Raw genomic sequence first — 12,060 nt, 5'->3', positions numbered from 1 at the left:
CTTGCTAGTTAAGTACAAACCTGGATAATATTTATGGGAGGGGAGGGCACTATATATATACATATTACTCCAACTTGATTGTTTGTTATGTTGTATGTGGCGCTCTAAACTAAGTGTGTGACTAGAATGTAACGCAACATTGTACTTGTTCGTTGTCTAATGTTAAAAAAGGAACAAGACCCACCTAATATTATAAGATACCACCACACGACGCCGCCCAAGCATTCAAGAGTTAGCGAGCTGAATACATGGGGAGGGGGATGATCTACCTTTGGATAGTTCACCACAAATGTCATATCCTGCGCGAATCAAAGTATACAAAACACGTATCAATCAATTTTTTGGTATATTGTGGCGCTGCTATAAATGTATCATCAAAGAGTAGAATATCATTCAATGAAACGCATACATAAGACCGGGGAACGTGATCTAAGAACATGGATGCAATGTCCAGCCTTGGTGTCGTGTGGGTGAAAAGCAGGAATTAGACACCTGTAGGTATTTCGCCAGTCTTGTGAGTTGTGATTTGACTTGGCCTGTGGGCGCTTTTTCGGGGAGAGATGAAAGCCAAATGGTGCTTACATGTCAACAAGGATCCGAGATGGAGCATCGATGCTATATTTTTGGGAAATATTGTAATTCACGTTATGTTCACGGTAGAAAAAGTTTGCTGTTTGAGAAAAATGGACATTGATACCGAACTATATGTTCGGGGTGGCGGCAGAAAGTCGGCGAATCACTTTTTAACGGTGGTGATAAGTTCACGGTACAGAAATGACCGCGAAAACCTCGAACAAAAAAGTGCCGTGAAAGAATCAGGAATTACAGTACGCAGACGCCGTCCCGTGACAAGCAGTCGCCACGTAGCCTCACCCAAGTGATGACGGGATACGAGTTCAAACGGACCAATAGGAACGGTCCTAGAAGTCACGTGAAATCCTGTTACACGTCGACGCTGGCTAAAGATATAGTTTGTCGTACGTGGCAGTTAGTTCGAGTCTTACCTGTCTACAGCGAGCTGCGTGTCGGCCCGCTGTCGTGACGGAAGAGACAGAGTCAACATGGGGTAAGTTTGTCCATTCCTCGCCATGCTATGTGATTGAAACATATGATTTTGCGGTAAACTTAATTTTTAGAAGGATTTTGCCCGTGATTTAGGCAAAAACTGATAAAAATACAGGTTGCAGATGAGGTCAGAGATAAGTACAGGTTGTTCTATCGCAGCTCAGGAGACCAGCAGTGTGGTTTTGCTATGAATAACACCGGAAAAGTTGTTAATTTGCAGATGGTCTTAGAAAGAAAACAATGCGAAAGTTGGGGTTGCCGAGGCGCTCATGGGCTACCGACGCACCCGGGCGGTCTAGTTGGTCAGATGTGGCGAATCTTATCTCTTACTTGTCATCTATGAGCTTGGAACAGAACTTTGTTAATTTTGTAAACGCCACTTATGAGTTTTTTTTTTGTCCATGGAAAAGGCAAAAACTGGTCGATGTGAAAAATAAGTATAGCTTGCTGCATCGTATCTGTCGAGCAACATTGCACTCTAGGAATAAATGGCAACGGAATATGTAGAGACTTTGAGACTTGAAACGGAAAATAAATTTATGTAGTATTATGGAAGTATTATACCCATAGCTTCGGTGAAATCTGAGCAAAAAAAACGGGGTTGCGTACGCGTTCATGCGCCAGAGGGGCGACCGACGCGCCCAGACTGCCCAGCTGTGGCAAACCGTACATGTAGCATAAATGTTGCAAACCTGGGAGCCAGACTCCAACCAGAGACGGTACTGATTTTTCCCTACCGACCCCGCCGGCCGGCTCCCTAGTACCCAGTGTATAAAATCATGCATGTGTCTACAGGGCACTCTGATGTTATCAGAATATTGATCCTGTACGTATAATATAACTGCCGCCGTGTTGTGATCATGTTTACCATTCCATTTATGAATCGAGTCGAACTTGGGTTAAATTTTAGTCGAATTTGACCCCAACACGTTCCGAACACTGCTGACCCACTCCTGAACTCCACCCACCTCAAGCCAACAATATATATGGTCAAAACTCCTGTCAAACCATTCAGCTTGTGCAGTCGAACAGGAGCCAAACTGCCCAAAACACCAGCCGTCAACACAGCCGATCTTGTTCCGACCTACTCCCAACTTCCCTTGCGCACATAGTTAGGCATTTTGTATTGTTTTCTACGTTTTGAATGTAGGTTGATGCTCTGCCACATACAAATCAGTAAAAATTGAGCTTGTTGTATATGTACCCCAGTTATGCTGCGAGGATAACTCTTGATAAAACTGTAATAAATCTAAAGCTATTGGTTGGGGGGGGGGGCAAGGGGCCGGTTCTGGCCCAGGCATTCAGACAGGTAGGCAGGTTGGGGAGTTCGGCAGTGTTTGGGAGGTTATACTCGGCTATGCGCGGCAGGGTTTTACATAGACATCCTGCTACACTGCCCAGGTCGGTAGGTGTTGTCTCCTCCCAGCCAATCAGAGTTTGACAGGTCTGTAAAGGAGTCAGAAATAGCCTGCATCCTGTTTTTGTTATTCCTGTGTATGGATGGAACCCGGGGTAGAGGGCTGTTTGATAAATAAGCTCTATTGCACGACAGTTGTACAATAAGGTACAGCGTATTGCACGACAGTTGTACAATGAGGTACAGCGTATTGCACGACAGTTGTACAATAAGGTACAGCGTATTGCACCACAGTCGTACAATAAGGTACAGCGTATGTATTGCACGACAGTTGTACAATAAGGTACAGCGTATATAACGAAGTTATTGCATCTTCTCCTTCAAAACAACAACCATGCTCAACCCAACGAAGAAAAGTCCACTTTACAGAAGACTTAAGTTTGTAGTAAGAGATGATGTTTTTACGATTTTGTGGGACTTTTAGCAATTAGAAATTTTGTTCTATATGTACAATCCGAGGGTTACTAGGTGCCCATATATACTTATAGGTATCCATCAAATATAACGTTTCTTCTAATTCTTTTTCTTTTTCTCTTTTTCCCTTCTGCCATTTCGTAAATTCATTTTTTTTTAATTTTTAGGCAAAATGACCTGAAATTTTGTATGGAAGTAGAGTGGCCAAATAAATACCCTCTGCCTTTTTTTGAATTTGTGTTTTTTTAATATATAATCCATTATTTTTTTCTATTTTCAGACCAATATATAATTTGATTATATATTTTGCACTCATATTTTGAGCTCCTGAGTATCGAAGTACATTGGACATATGCCAACAGAACTGCATTACCGCTTTTAATTGTGTTAAATGGGACTTTTCTTGCTATTTTCAGACAAATGTACATTTTTGGCCCATGTGCCCCAATATTACAACCTAAGGACCTGAAAATTCGCACAATGGAGCAATATGCCAAAATGAAGGGTTTCATATGTCATACTCTACTTTGAAATTTTGTTATCTGGGACTATTATTGCTATTTTTGGTCTAAAATGCATATTAATTATATTCTGGGCTCCTGTGCCCTAGGATCAAAACCAAATGAAATTAGGTATAGGGGCACCTTGGACATATGACTAAGGAAACTTATTACCACATTTGGTATACACAACTTCAAATTTATGTATTTTCGGCCTTTTTCGCCATCTTGAGATGAAATATGTGTATTTGACCTCCTGTGTTCTTTTATTAAGAGCAAATGACTTGAAATTTGGCATGAAGGTGCCTGCAACACATGCCAATAGGTTTTTCTTCACACAATTTTATTATTATGTTTACCTTCACTGCTTTTTACCCTTCTTCCTCTTCTTCTCCAAACAAACTAACAAACAAACAAATGAAGTCAATGACCTGGACTGGACGTCTGTCACCATGGTAACTGGCATTGTTTGCTACAGACAGCCTGTGGTTTTACATTATGTAGCAGGACAGAGCTACAGTGGCTGCTCACCACATATTATATTTGAATGTGTTCGAGTAACAATAAACAGAGCAGTATTTTGTTAGGCTTGACCAATTGTGAACCTAAACATTATGCATTTGTTTTCCAAATGTCACATTTCTAGTTACTATTAATTTTTTAATTTTTTTTTTCTGTTTTTTAGACCCAAAACATTCATTGTAGATGCATCATTGCCTCAATTCAAAACGACCTAAAACATAATATGCCGGTAGGTTTTGCACTAGAGAAATGGGTACGGGTAACTTAGAAGAGTCCGTTCTGGACAGGCATGTCTTTGAAGGAGTCAATTTTTGGAGGAGGATTATATTGTGATTACTTTGGCTTTGGGATGGTCCAATTCTGTTAAAGATTGATGTGGAACAGCCTACTCTAGAATGGGGAAGGACATGCCACAAAGACTATGTGGCTAAAATGCAAAGGTCACCACTAATTCAGCTTTTACTTACCATTATGGCGTTTGGTTGAGACGTAAAAACTGTTTCATATTAGATTGCATATTAGATAAACTGCAATCCAGAACCTTTCTAATGTGCTTTCTGCTTTTTCTTCTTCCAGTGTCCACGCCTGTCTGAGTCTGTTGGTGATCTTCACTGTGATGGTTCTGCCGTTAGGCGTCCAAGGACAAGGTAAGGAGGTTCTGCGTATTTTTATCATTTTTGGTATTTTGGTAGCTGAGAGAGATTTGTAAATATTTAAATGCAATTTATGCAAATGAGGACTTAATTTGCATAATTAATGAGGGAATTCTATACTTACAGTGTTTTATATAATGGTACTGCAATACATGTAATCTATCAACAATCAATCAATCAATCAATCAATCAAGTGGTTTATTGGTAAAACGAGGAATTTGCAGCCACAGGCTGAATTACATCCTGTTGTACAATCAATTCATTTTAAAATTCATTAGTATACAGTAAAATCATCGTAGTTATTTACAATCATTAGCATTAAAAACTTGGTTACACATTAAGATCTAAAACACTGATTGATTTATAAAATTGCTACAGTGGGGACAACATTTCTTTGACAATACATACAGATAACAATTCATGTACTCATAGATGATTATTTAAAAGGGATATCATATATGGGATACTGCTGTTCTTATAGCGTTCGGTTCTAGCCTTGGGACAGTCAAGTAGATTGCTGGAGCGTGTGGTTCGTCCAGTAGTGTTCCCACGTGTGGGTGGTAGCCAACTGCGGAATTCTTTGGAACTAACAAGTTTCTTAGCGAAGTCTAGAGTGAGGTCGTCTCGTCGCTGTTCAAGTGTAGGTATGTCCAGAGTCATGCAAGCCTCGCGATACGATGTATAGGCTGGGCCCAGGATTATTCGAAACGCCCGTTTCTGTATGAACTCAATTCTGCGTCGCTGTTTGATGGTCAGTCCTGCATGCCATGTCTTGTGTGCCTGGTCTGTCAAAGCCATGCATGCAGTCCCGGTCACAGAGCAATACGGAGGTTACGTTATTATGTTTACCGAAGGAAAACATATTGTTTTTACTCAGTCTCTTCCTCTTCTGTTCCCAACACTAACGTCTGACCTGGCCAATGACATGATTTGTTGACGTCTGTCACCATGGTGACTGGTGTTGGGTTGCATAATGTTGCAATTTCCTGTCACCATATACTAGTAGTAGATGTATATGAATGTGTTAAAGTAAAAATTAACAGAGCAGACCATGTCCGAAGGTAAACATTATGCATTTGCTTTGCAAATGTTGCTTCTCTATGCGATTTGTTTCTGCAGATATCGACGAATGTGCAGATGACACGGACAACTGCGACGATGATGCAATCTGTACTAACACAATCGGCAGTTTCACATGTACCTGTAATTCTGGTTACTCCGGGGACGGAGTCACCTGTAATGGTAAGGAAATTGGTTGTTCAATCGCCAAACAGGATACTGATAGAGTGTAACCTCCTTCGCAGACTTGTAGGGCGCGGCGTTATTTTTTTGGTGAACGGCGCGAGTTATGCCGTGGAGGGACGATTTTGTCGCCGAGGGAGTTTTGCTGGGAGAGAAGGTTTTTTTTGGGGGGGGGGTGCAGGAAAGCCATCTCTTCCCATAGAGTGCACATATTGCTTCAGTTGAGTTCTCATTTCACAAAAAGGCACATCGGTTTTATTCAGCACTAGTGTCATGGGCAGTGTCTTGTGTGGCCAGTCACATTTGTCCTATCCCTGCATGGCAGTCCCGGTCACAGAGCAATACGGAGGTTACGTTACTGAGGTTTGTTTCTACAGATATCGACGAATGTGCAGATGGAACGGACAACTGCCACGCTGAGGCAACCTGTTCTAACACAATCGGCAGTTTCACCTGTAGCTGTAACGGAGGTTACGAAGGGGACGGGGTCACCTGTGATGGTAAGAACATATTTCTCAGTACATCCGTCAAACATTATACCATTAATTTCCATTTCTCAAGAATTCTGATAGGCGTTCACCAGAAAGAGTTAACTTTCTTTTTTTTAATATTCTCACTGACTAGGTAATAAGGTCCTTCTTTGCATAAGTTATGCTTAACGGTGTTCATATTCACTTAACTTCCGAATGAATTTCCGTATGCAGAGACACCGCTCACATATTTTACTTAGCTGATGAGATTGCGAATAGGTTCGGGTCTAGTTACCTATTTACTAATACATGTATTGGTTTAGCTATTTAATCACTATTGCAAAGGGGTAGTCCTAATGATAAAGACAAGACATTACGACGAAACCTTACACATAAGCATAACACTATCCTAAGAACAAAGAAACAGTTTTATATGATAAGTAATCACCTCCCCCCCCCACCCACACACACACTGTATGGTAAGTATCGAAGATCAGAGGGGGCCATTACTTCATTTCGGTACGTGTCCGTGGACAGCGTCTTCGGTAGTTTTCAATCCTATCGTGGGATCACCGATCACGGAGCAAGACAAATGTTATTGTTGTTTGTTTCTACAGATATCGACGAATGTGCAGATAGCGCGGACAACTGCCACGCTGAGGCAACCTGTACCAACACAGACGGCAGTTTCACCTGTAGCTGTAACGACGGTTACGACGGGGACGGAGTCAACTGTACCCGTAAGAACATGATTGTCAACGTGATTTCATATTTTGGACAAAATTAACAATTGATAACGCTTTTCATTTATTCTGTTGTCACATTATGACACATTATTTTGAATTTTTCCATCGATTATAAGTTCTATTTTACAACAAGTCTCATGACCGTTTTATACCAAAATATCGCATTAAATGAGAATTTTAGAGAAGAGGAAAGATGTGTACAAATACTACAATGCAGTGTTACCCCACAAACAATCTCCATACTTGATGAGATTCCATATTATATATATAACTGAGAGGTTCAGTTCTGTGAGATATAGCTCAGTAGGCGCTTTCTACCTCCCCTCCTCTTTTTAAGATTTCCACATTAATCATGAAAATACCATCCTTCTTTGCATAAGTTATGTTTAACGGTGTTCACATTCACTTAACTTCTGAATGCCAACAGTAGGAAATTCCCGCTATAGAATCATAAAACTCTCTAATTGATTTTGCAAATTAGGTCTTTATTTCCATTATTTATACCTTACTCGTGGGGTCGTGTGGCGCAATCGGTAGCGCGTTCGGCTCACACCCCAGAGGTTGTGGGTTCGAACCCCACCTTGTGCACCGATCTTGTGCCCTTGGGAAAGGCACTTTACACGACTTTCCTCACTTCACTCAGGTGGAAATGAGTACCTAACTTCGGCTAGGGACGTCCCTCGGATAGGACGTTAAATGTCACCTCGTAAGGGGCGGTATAACCCCGACCAATACGGTCGACCGATGATGATGATGATTTATACCTGACGATGTTCATGCTCTAATTATCCGTAGTTATTAGAGAATAACCTAATTGCCTAATGAAAATTCTCTAATAGTTATTCTGTAATAACTACGTATAATTAGTAGATATCAATTTGTGCAAACGTACGTTTGTAGCTTTGACCATTATGAACATGTAAATCATATTCTTATTTCAGTTACTTGTACCAAAGTGCTATATTATAACTTTAAAGATAATTACATTTGGGGCAATAAAATGTGATGACGTCATCCATATGATCCAAACAATCATATTCATAACCCTTTTGTACCCAGCTATCAATATTCAGTACACCTACAGTTCGTTCTAAATTTCTTTGTGAGAAAACAATGGAAAGCTAAAACGCCAAATTAGCCAGGGAGGACACAACATTCAGCATGTCCAGGTGGATATGTGTATGTGGCTCTTAGTTGTTAAAAATGTACATGATCATTTATTCAGTCTACGTGCCACTCGTAATGTTCAGGCTTAGGTCCCTGCTGAACTCTTTGACATTGATGGCGTTTCTTATGTTCTCAAGTGGGCAAATTCGTCTTCCATTGCCTAAAAAGAAGATGTCAACCCCAGTAAAACTAGTATCATGTATGTTATATGTAAAACTAGTACCATATATGTAGAATATAGTAAATGCTAGACGTAGATATAGTCTCACATACCACTGTATTTTCTTTCTCATGTAGTTTGTAAGTGCAATTAGACTTCGGGCATGTATTTGCAATTAATTTTCTATGTTTTCTTTGTACAACGCCAGCACCAGAGGCGCCGGGCTGCGGTCCGCCCCCAACCCTCGATTGTGCCTCTGCGACCTGCTCCGGCTCCGGACTAGGGGATGTCTGCACCTACGTGTGCGATGATGAATGTTACGGATCCCCCACAACCATAACTTGTCTGAATGGACGTTGGAGCGGTTCTCTCGGGGCCGGATGCGAGATAGGCCTAACTATAGGTACGTGAAACGATTTTTTTGACCGAATACGCACAATAGGGCTTATTCACCACAGATTGTCACGTGACTCTTCCCCCCGGCAGCGAGCATTGTCCGCCATTTTGGGGTGCAGCATGGTGCCTATCGCTATGGTACGCTATGCAAACTCTTGGCGATAGTTGCGTAGTTTGGGCCACAATCTACGTTTTGAACACTCTTCTTGTTAGTAACATTGTCCTTGGGGTTGTTCTGGCTCAATGTCCACGTCTCATGTTCTCAAGATCGGCTTTTATCTTTTTTTTACTGATCAGAAATCGGTGTTTTATTTTTAACTTTTACCCTGGCGTAGGGGGCTGTAGATGTCAACGTGAGTAGCCATGTAAATCTGTCCGGTAAATCTGTCGGATCTACCTGTCCCTTTACTCTGTGGTAAATGTCCATGTAGAACAGGGCGCTGGCAACTTGTAACACTCACCTTGTCCAGCCACAGTCGCGGCAGTGCGGACTGTGGATGGCGGCCGGCGGCCGATGGCCCCCGCAGCCTTTGCTTGTTATTATTATAATATGTTAAGATCATATAGACTGTTCAAAACAACATATAATGAGGAAAAATATCTAAGTAACGAAAATATGAGGGTGAGAAATGCTGTCACAAGACTTAGAATAAGCTGCCACAGATTACATATTGAAATCGGAAGACATTCCCGCACTCCCCTTGAACATAGATTATGTAAATATTGTAACTTGAACAAATTAGAAGACGAACGCCATTTTGTAACAGAATGTGAACTGTATAGCAAAGAGAGAAATGAACTGTATACATTTGTACAACACTTATTCCCCTATTTCACGCACTTAAGTAGTGTAGAAAAATTCATATTCCTTATGCGACTAGACAAGCCACCCATCGAAAAACAGATCTGTACGTTTATTACTGCAATAACAGAAAAGAGAGGAGAAGTTGAATTTATATAACGATAGTTAATTTTGTATTTGTTAACCGTGTTCATTCTTATTGTTTTGTTGTGACCTGTACTTGGCCAAGTGTGGCAGAAATGTGCAATAAAGGTCTTCATTCATTATCCAGACACAGTCCGGGGCTGTTCCAAAATAGCGACCTTTTGCGTATCCCGACTACAACGTACTTAATTGTCACTACGCAACTGCCCCACAACACTTTCTACACATCCTGATACAACGCTTCCAGACTCTTAAAGTGTTTGAATCGATCCTGTGTGTAAAAACTTCTGACCCGTGAGTACCAAATACGAAGCTAAGTCGCGTCAATGGACTCCGCTAGCGGTAGACGCCGTCTCGATCCGACTGATCAAAACTCAACAGAAACGGGTCAATCCCAACAGATTTTATTTTGCTCCAGTAACGAGGGGTATGAGTGGTGGTAAACTCTTCGTGTAATAGGACAAAGGACAGTTTACCTAACGTTTGTCGGCCATTTCAACGCTTGGAAACTCGCTGTAGAGGTGGACCCCAAAATGGCGTCGCACGGGACATGAGGGGTGGTGACGTCATGATGACGTGGGGTGAATAAGCTCTATATACTGCGGTGACTATAGATAGTCGATATTCCTTTTCTTTTTTCAATTTCCATGACATTTTGATTTTGTATGGCAAAAAAGGTACAGGACCCATTGATTATTGATTAGGCTACGGTCATTTGGTTTCAACAGTGTTATAAGTGACATGCATGTACTCTCTCAAAGATCCATTAATCTATATGTATTGTAGCAAGGTAAACATGAAAAATTTCCCTATACCTACCAAACATTGCAACTTTCCGCAACCGGTTCTTTAAGATATCCTCCTTCAAAGATTTGAAAAAAAGACGCCCCTGCAGCTCCAGAAGCTGCTTCCACTGGAACGGTAGTCATCTACTAACAGACTTCAACCTCTAAATTTTTCTTAGATAATGACCACAAAATTGCTGACTAAGGCAAACGTAGAAAGTTACGGTTGAGTCTCTAGTACGACGGCAAAATAACATATACCTTATTTGAACCAATGGAGTATATTTGATAACCAAAGTTTTCATTTGACACCGTTTTGTTAAAACACACTGGGCACCATTTTGTCGAAGCACATTGTATCAGTATCATCTCTGTTTCTCCTAGGATGTCCTGAAATACCTGCGCTACTTAAAGGTAAGCTACAGTCTTTGTATCATGCACTTTGAAGAATCTTTGGAGACCTTTCCAACGAGAACTTTGCATTATCACTAGGTTAAACATTATCAGGTTTTACCCTTATTACCTTCGCCAAGAAGGTTATGTTTTAGTAGTGTTTGTCTGTTTGTCTGTCTGTCTGTCTATCTGTCTATGAAGAACATATCTCCAGAGACTTTATATGCATTGTCATGAAATTTGTAAATACGTAAGCTTTGATGAATCTCAAAATCAATTAGATTTTAGGCCCCCTGCATGCTTTTCTTGGTACTGCAACAGAACTTCCTGTTTTGATATGATCTGAACATGCTAGGGTCACGAATTTTGGATGGTTGATAGCTCTTGTGCTTGGAAGGAAGGAAAGAAGTGAGTTTTGGCCTCCTAGCAGCTTGTGGGAAATGTGGGAAATGGTAACATCGTACTAGTATGGGCTAGGCAAGACATCAACAAAACAGCTTTCAAGCATCAAACACTGCATCCCTCAAAGTACCTGCAAGTCATACCTTTGATCAATGGAACAGTAAGTTGAAAGCTGCACTGTGATTTTTTACTGGTCTTTATACAGAGGCATCGTATTCCAACTGCAGAGCCTTGTCTTTCCTTAGATTTTGATTACGAAGCTGCAAGATTTGCGATCACCGGCTCACGACTGGACACTGCCGTAACTGAGGAGGTCGGGATGGAATCTCTCCTGACCGACCTGGCCGCGTACGCAGAGTATGACGGCACCCCACTCGCCGATCTGCCGGATACGGATAACATCATCATCATGCCTGAACGATGGGCTCTAACCTACACCAACAACGGCGTCACTACGGGAATGTTCCTGCCAGAAACCAGGAACTTCGACCCAGATGTTGGGTTACCAGGTATGGCCCGTATCAACATCTTTGACCCTGATGATGTTGGATAAAACACGTACGGTCTGCAATGTCGAGAGGGTAGCACTAATAGCCAGAGACCAGGAACTTTGCCCCAGAAGTTGGGTTTATCTATGACGATTTACCACATTTGTGGAAGGATTGACATAACAGGTGACTATCACCTTTTCAAAGATGTCAAACCTGAGACCGGACTGTAATGTTTGAACCACTCACACCGGGAAGGTCCCATACTCTTTTCGATAAGTGTGGTGGGTTCTT

At 41.4% G+C, this 12,060-nt stretch overlaps 1 protein-coding gene across 1 annotated transcript in view; it reads left to right on the top strand.

Annotated features, from left to right (window-relative positions):
- Nucleotides 1-12,060, top strand: part of LOC109462620 — a 47,666-nt gene that overhangs the window by 24,993 nt on the left and 10,613 nt on the right. The window lies entirely within an intron of this gene.

This window comes from Branchiostoma belcheri, unplaced genomic scaffold (genome assembly GCF_001625305.1).
Source record: "Branchiostoma belcheri isolate BF01 breed outbred unplaced genomic scaffold, Haploidv18h27 scaffold12, whole genome shotgun sequence".
NCBI classification, from domain to species: domain Eukaryota; kingdom Metazoa; phylum Chordata; class Leptocardii; order Amphioxiformes; family Branchiostomatidae; genus Branchiostoma; species Branchiostoma belcheri.
The sequence above is the reverse complement of the archived record's forward strand: the minus strand, read 5'-3'. Positions and strand labels throughout refer to the sequence as shown.